This window comes from Cryptomeria japonica, chromosome 8 (assembly GCF_030272615.1).
Source record: "Cryptomeria japonica chromosome 8, Sugi_1.0, whole genome shotgun sequence".
Lineage (NCBI taxonomy): Eukaryota > Viridiplantae > Streptophyta > Pinopsida > Cupressales > Cupressaceae > Cryptomeria > Cryptomeria japonica.
Window position 1 is genome coordinate 435,507,191 of NC_081412.1, and position 8,184 is coordinate 435,515,374.

Below are 8,184 nucleotides of genomic sequence, written 5' to 3' on the forward strand. Positions count from 1 at the left end.
CCGTATACTTCGGCACTTGTCAGAGGATGGATGGTATACAGAGGTTTGTCAGGTGTTACGTTCTCAGGTTACTCTAGAAGGGAAATATGTGGATTATTCTTTGGAGTCCGATGGACTATTACGCCACAGAGGGCGCATTTATGTACCTTCCTCCGGAGGGTTGCGAGAGTTCATTGTCTCGGAAGCTCATAGAGCTCCTTATGCTGCGCATCCCGGGGTTAAGAAGTTGCATGCAGACTTGAGGCAGTTGTATCATTGGCCAGGAATGCGGCAGCTCATTGCTGAGATAGTAGCTCGGTGTCTTGAGTGTCAGAGGGTAAAGGCGGAGTACCGCCATCCAGGTGGGTTGCTTCAGTCTCATGCTATACCAGAGTGGAAGTGGGATTCTATATCCATGGATTTCATCATTGGTCTCCCTATGTCTTCTCGTCGCCATGATGCTATCTTGGTGACAGTTGACAAGCTGACCAAGGTAGCTCACTTTTCACCAGTTCATACTACATTCACAGCTCCTGCAGTAGCACAGGTGTTCTTGCGAGACATTGTTAGACTACATGGCGTACCCTGCAAGATTATTTCTGACAGGGATTCTCTTTTCACTTCTACCTTTTGGAAGTCATTACAGGCAGCTATGGGCACAAAGCTCAATTTCAGTACAGCTTATCACCCGGAGACAGACGATCAGACAGAGAGAGTCAATCAGGTGTTAGAGGATATGCTTTGTATGTACGTCATGGATCATCAGACCCGGTGGGAGGAGTATCTTCCCTTAGTGGAGTTTGCCTATAACAATGGGCATCACACTTCTTTGGGGATGCCACCCTACCAGGCATTATACGGCAGGCCTTGCAGGACGCCCTTGAGTTGGGATCGCATAGAGGATAGAGTTGCTATTGGTCCTGAGTTAGTTCGGGATATGGAACAGCAGGTGGATTTGATTAGGCAGCGTCTCAGAGAGGCTCAGGATAGACAGAAGAAGTATGCCGATGCAAAGAGGATTGACCGTAGTTACTTGGTTGGAGACAGAGTTTTCTTGAGAGTGCGACCGCATAAGAGTCCAATCCATTACGGAAAGGGTTCTAAGCTCGCACCTCGCTTTGTAGGACCTTTTGAGATTCTGGAGAGGATAGGCCCAGTTGCCTACTGTTTAGCCTTGCCACCTAGCCTGTCATGCATCCACGATGTGTTTCATGTTTCAGTTTTGAGAAAATATATCTATGATGAGTCTCACCTTTTAGATTGGGATGCCTTGCAGGTGGAGTCGGACGGGCAGCTAGCTTTGGAGCCCATTCACATTTTGGCACGCCGGACATTGGCCCTTCGAGGTCGAGAGCTGGAACAGGTTAGGGTCCAGTGGGATTGTTATGATGAGGTTACGGCTTCATGGGAGGACGCAGCACGTATGAGATCAGAGTACCCTCACCTCTTTGATGAACTCCAGGAGGAAGTTCATGCCTAGAGGGGGAGGAGGTGAGGCCTCACCTCGACTCAGTTTGACATTCAGTGGATTTTATATTTTAGACTACTATGGATACTTTGTTTTGATGCATTTTGAGACTTAGAACTTATATGATTTCAGGATATTGGATAACATTGCTATGATTTGATGATTTACTTACATGCTTTATGGGATAGAACACTACATGATTATTAGATAGGATGATATTGCAATGATAGATGTCGTTATTGAATTTGCAGGACTTTACTCTGAATATAGAACTATGATGTATGTTTAGTTATGTGAATTGGGATGAAATTGCTTATGTGAAATTTGCTTGATAAAAGAGGTATTCAATCTGTGCGGATGGAAATTGTATGCAAGTGATGATGTGCATTGTTATATTATGGAATTATATTATATTTGGATATTTGGAAGTACTAATGTGTAAATTGAGATGCGCAGGAAATTTACCATGTGACCATGGAAAATTACGGAGAATCAAACCTAGACTTATGTATGTTCGTAAAGCCAGGGTTTGTCTATTTGGAGAGACAACACCCCGTTTGTGTTGTATTTTATTCGTATCAGTATATGCTGCATGTGTGTTTTGTGTTATTTAAATTTATTGTGTAAAAACCTCAAGAGACAATTTCATGTTTATTTTCGTAAAAGTATTTTATTAGTGTCACTTGACACATGTGTGGATTTAAATTTAAATATTTTATCTTGTCTCTTGATGGGAAAGTGTTAATTATTATTAATTTTAAATAAAATAATGTGTTGTCAAAAAGATATTTTGAGGATATAATATTGGAGTGGTCAACTTATGTTTGACCCGAAAATAAACTTCAGAGGGGTTTAAAATGGGTTAAATGAACACCTAGGGGTAGTTTATTAGGGTTTCCTGAAGCCCATAAGGTATACCTAGGGGTTAGGGGTAATTTTAGGCAAGTTTCTACTTTATAATGATCTTTTTAATGCTTTAAAAATTGGTATTTTTGAGTTGAGCGAAAATTGGAAATTGAAGTGAAAATCAAATCAAGATTTTCCCTCTTGGAAGGAAAGTCTTTTTGCATTTTTGCTTTCTTCCTTCTTTTTGTTGATTTTTTTTAGAATCCTGTGAGAACTCAGGGAGTGAGCTTCTTAAGGAAGATTTTTGGGAATAGCTGGTTAATCACCCACTCTCCATTTTTGGAGACAGAAGAAAATTTGGAAGAAAAGAATAATGTTATGGGATAAAGAAATTGATTAAGGAAAATAAAGAATTGTGGATTGGGCAGCTCTTCTTCAGATATCATTGTAACCTTTGGGTAGATTAAGGTTGGTTTCATTTTTTACTTTTAATGTCTTGTTCTTGTTTATTTCTAAAGAATGTTGAATAAGAAAATCTGTATTCTTGAAAATGAATGTTTGAAAATCTTTTGGTTATGTTTTATGAATGAATGTGTTTTGGGAGTTTTTTTCTCAAGATCTCTTTCTCTCGGGAGAGAAGAGGATCTTGAGGGTGGTAGCAGTGACAGCCCTCGAGTGAGAGACTCTCTTTAGAGAGCGATCACAAGGGATCTTTGTGTGACCCTTGCTGCATGGCCTGTTTGTGCAATGGGGGTCATAAGGAGGGTTATAAGGCTAGAATGCCTTTGGGGGGCATAAGGAATTATGGGGTTGAGATTTTTGATATGTTATTTGTGCCATGAGGTGGCTTCTTGTTATTACATACTTGCAGATTCTCCTTAGGGTATTTGGTCCACTACCACCCTTTGAATTGTTCACTACCAGAGTGTGGTGCTGTGAAAGCCAGGTTGGGAATGTGTCTGGAATATTTGTATGTTTTGTGTTCTTTGTGTTTGCCTGTTTGTTACCCGTCTAGGAATTGGTTCTCCGAGCTCGGGGGTGGCTACCAGTTAGCCTAGGCTGGGAGGTGAGCACTCCGTGGTCAGTTTTGCATTTTTTTTTCTTTTATGCAGGAAATTCAGAGGAAAGAGGATAGGATTCATGAAAGATATTCAGAAGATTGTTTTTGAAGATATTTGAAATTCAGTTGCAGATGTTGATTTAAAGCTGTTGTAAATAAATGCCTCTTATTCAAGAGAAAGGAGAAGCAAGTTGTAATTTTGTAATAGTAGACTTGAAGTCTTATTGTTGTGACTGTTCAGAGAAAACATTCTGTAAATTTGGTAGTATATCTTAGAGATGTTTTAAAGAAAGAAAAGCTTGTTATTTCTACTTCTGGTTTTTTTTTTTAAAAAAAGAAAGGTTAAAATTGTGTTGCATGCAAAAAGCTTCTTGTATTATGGAAAGAAATAAAAGATTTGTTTTCCAATTAGACTTTAATTATATTTCACTTATGGCAAATAAAAGATTATTGTTGTTGAAAGATTTCTATGTGATTTAAAAAAAAAAGAAATAGATTTATGAAATATTAGATTAGAGGAGATAAATCAATGAAAGATTTCCTTTTATTTTAGGAAAATATTTTGTAATCCTTTAAAAGTATTTAATATTGTATTTTGGGTTAGCATTGTTTTAAAAGCTCAATGATTTTATATAAATAAATATAAATACTTTTAGTTCTGAATTAACTTCATATTCTTTCCCTTTACTATATTAGTTTAAGTTTTAGCAAGTAAAATTCTTTTTTTTTTTTTTTTTAAATATATATATGTAAATGTTATATTGAATTTAGGTTTATCTTCTTATCTTTGTTTACTTAAATTGTAATTACCAATATATATATATATATATATATATATATATATATATATATATATATATATATATATATATATATATATATATATATATATTTATATATATATATATATAAATATTTATATATATATATATATATATATATATATATATTTATATATTTATATGTTTTATTTTTTTTTAAAAATAATTTAAAAAAATAAATTTGAAACTAAGTTTAGGGGTCCCCGCGGGCTCCACTGTGTGTACGCACAGTGGACGACCGCGCGGCGCCCACTGTGTGGGCACACAGTGGAGCCACTTGCGGCTCCCACTGTGTGGGCACACAGTGGAGCCACTTGCGGCTCCCACTGTGTGGGCACACAGTGGACGGCCGCGGCCGCCACTGTGTGGGCACACAGTGGTGCCGCGGCGCCCACTGTGCGCTCACACAGTGGCGCGCACGCGGCCAACCGGACCTATTTTTTTCCCTCCGTGACCTGCAGTAAAAGGGGTTTTCATGGCCGCCAAGGGCTTTGGCCCAGCCAAACACTTTGCAAAAAAAATATAGATGAAATTCATGGTCGCCAAGGGCTTCGGCCCGGCCATGAAGTTTAACAGTTAAAAAGAAAATAAGATTTAGGGTTTAAAACCCTAACCGAGTGGAGGTTAGGGCAGGTTAATGTTAATTAAAATAATAATTGAAATATTTTCCATTTAGGTTAAATATACATATATATATGTTTCCATAAATACATATGGAAATTATATATATGTATATAAATGTATGAATTTGAGCATTTTTGTATAAGTAATTAAATTTTAAATATATAAATATATGCATAATCAAATATGTATATATGTATATATTTATTTAATCCTGATTTTAATTTTGGTTAAATTATAAAGGGAAATATAAAAGAATTGAAAAGACTATATAGTCATAATGGAGGATAAATTAAAATATCTCTCCTAATATTTTTTTAGAATGTTTATTTAATAAAGCTACTGACTAAATATCTTTGGTGATAGAATCTAAACCAGTAGGTTTTCCGCAATTAGAATAAAACAAATTGTCGATGCTTAGTTCATTTCAGAATGAGCTCGAATTTAATAATGAAATTTCCTTTAACGCTTGTCGCAAGAGTGTACTTGTTAATTAAATTAGTATTTTTCAAAAAAAAAATTGTTCTATTTTTTTTGCCCTAAATTTTGGGCATGACAAAACATGCATAAGCCCACTCCAGGTCATGCTAACCCAAGTCCATTTGCTGCCTCAAGAAATATAAGTTGTAGATGTTATAACGGCAATGGATCTAGCCATAGAAGTAATGAGTGCAGGAAGAAGATGAGTCATGCATATGACACCTAACATAACAGTTATGCCCAGAGTAGAAATTCTCCTACAAGATCAAGATAGCAGTTGAAACTGGTAGTCTACTAAAATGGCATGACTCTGAGAAGAAGGTCAAACCGTTCTGATAGAAGATCTTCCAATCATCCAATTAGGATGAATGCAGTATGCTTCCATGGTAATATATCCGATCATACTATAGAACTAGGTAAAGTAAAGACCTATCAGTAGAAGAATATGAGACCTGATCCAAAGGATAGAAATGAGAAGAGAAGGGAGTCCAAGAAGGTATGGAGGAAGAAGGAAGAAAACATGACCATGGACTGGCACTGTGCACTCATTGCATAGGTGATATATCCTAAAGTTAAAGGAGATGCAGATCCTTAGGGGGAGCTATATGTTGATCAAATAATTCACCACCAAATGTTGAGAAGGAAAAAGGAAAGGACGGGCAGTCAGTGACATGATGAAGAAGCTGAGATGAATGAATGTGTGCAATTGATATCTTGGCTACACATTCACATGGGCGAGATGGATCACTGCTGCAAGTGTCAAAGTGGGATGTGACACTGGAAGGAGAGCCAGTGGACATAGTATACTGACAGAGATATTGAACTGGTACAATAAACCGACAGGTGCAGTATGTTTCCAGTAGGGACAGATACCGATATTAAAAAATATGTGAGTCAATATGTTTCAATTGTGTTGCAATGGCTCCAATAGCCTATATAGATGAATTTATGTCTCTGATGATATCAAAAGTTTTCCTAAATGACATAGTGTTGGACTAGTAGATGATCCCATGTGTATGGGATATCATGATGTCAACTGGTGTGAGTGTTGACATGGAGTCAATAGAACTTGGCATTGTGATTAGGTATGTTTATGTCACAAAGATGGGATGGATGTCATGGAAGTGAAAGATAGTCAACATGTATAGATGCTCACTTCCACTCGTAAAAAATGCAGTTTGGGATACCACTTTAGGACTTGACTAAAAAGAAAGACCAAAGGGCTATGATTTAGGGGGAGTTCATAGTCATATCTTATGATTGGTACCTAATACACTTGACAAAGGATGAAATCAAGTGTCATTACTAGTGCACCATGGACCAGTATACAAGGAGATGTGAACAAGATGTGAGTTACCTACACAGGGGGAGAATATGTCAAATTTATTGGTGTATGTTCTCTAGTTCAAGTGCTGCTAGTTGAGAGGTTGCAGAGCATAGTGGTACAAAAGGGGAAGAGAGAGCTTGTAGTATACCGGCTGTCAAGACCCTTTTCCATTGTTGTGAAAGGGGGAGAAAGGATCTGTAGTATACTAGATACTACATGTGTGTTGACGTCAATACCAAAGGGGGAGATTGTTGGCATTGTATTTTCATTGATGTCAACTGGTATTGTCATGCCCCACCACGGAACCCAATAGGACAAGAACAAAAGTTCCAAAATATGTTACAATTTTTTTTTAATATAACATAAATCTACCACTTCTAGAAACTAAACATACTTAATGCCCTTCTAGGTTCCTTTAATGTTCATCAACATAATTGAAAGATATAACAACTTAACACATAACGTAATATGCATAAAATTAACATACAATGATCATCTTAATTTTGAGCATGATATAATATTTCACAACACATTAACTTTACTATCTATTTGATACACTACAAAGCTTTTGTCATTTTATTTGAGACCAAAGTAAAAGTGCATAACAATCCTATTCCCATAATCCCATTCCCACTATAGAATGAATAACTAACCTTTGCATCATTTTTCCCTTGCTTATTATTTACAACATCCATGCAATTAATACTTTTCATTTAATAACAACATATATAATAATGCAATTGTACTTTCTATTAATGCCTTCTACTCAATTTTCATAACAACACAATAAGATCATAAAGAGATAGGATAGGAAGGGTAGCATAACTTTTAAAAACATTGTTTCAAATACAAAGTAATCATCCCTTATCATAGTTCCTATAAACTACCCTCCCTTTTACAATGCTTTCATAAAATTATATGTTTATTATAAGTCCATTCATGGCTTACAAATAATTTTTTACAATATTTGAATGTACTAGTTCAAAAGAAAGGTCTTCAACATCTTCAACCAAGGATCAAGAAGCACCATCAAAAGAGATCACGAACACCTAAAAAAATATTTACCACCCAACCACATGGAACCACAAAGGTCCACTCCCCTGTGCTAGGAGATAAAACCAATGTCCACACAAGTACTAGGGCAATACTAAGGCCATGAGACATGATTCCCCAAAACAATCAACAAGAACCACATATCACATAACAACATCAAATGACATCACAAGAGAGAGAGAACCAGAACACCTACTAGGTGGGTGTCATCATATAGCCTTAATGTCGGGATCCACCCTGCCTACCATGTACTGCGGTCCCCTCTCAAAAGGATCCACCCATCCTGTAACAATGGTCGCAGTACTCCAACAGGCCTATATGGACTAAAACAATCTATCTTGTATTAGTGTGTTATAGCCCAACCCAACCCAAGTTCATTTTAAAAAGGTTATCACTTTAATTAAACCCACTCATAGGATCTCCTAGAAACCACTTTAGGTCCTGGCAACCTATAGTGAGCCACCCACCTAGGGTATCTAGTTACCCTACTCAAACATTCATCAAATAAAAAATAATAATTCATCTCACA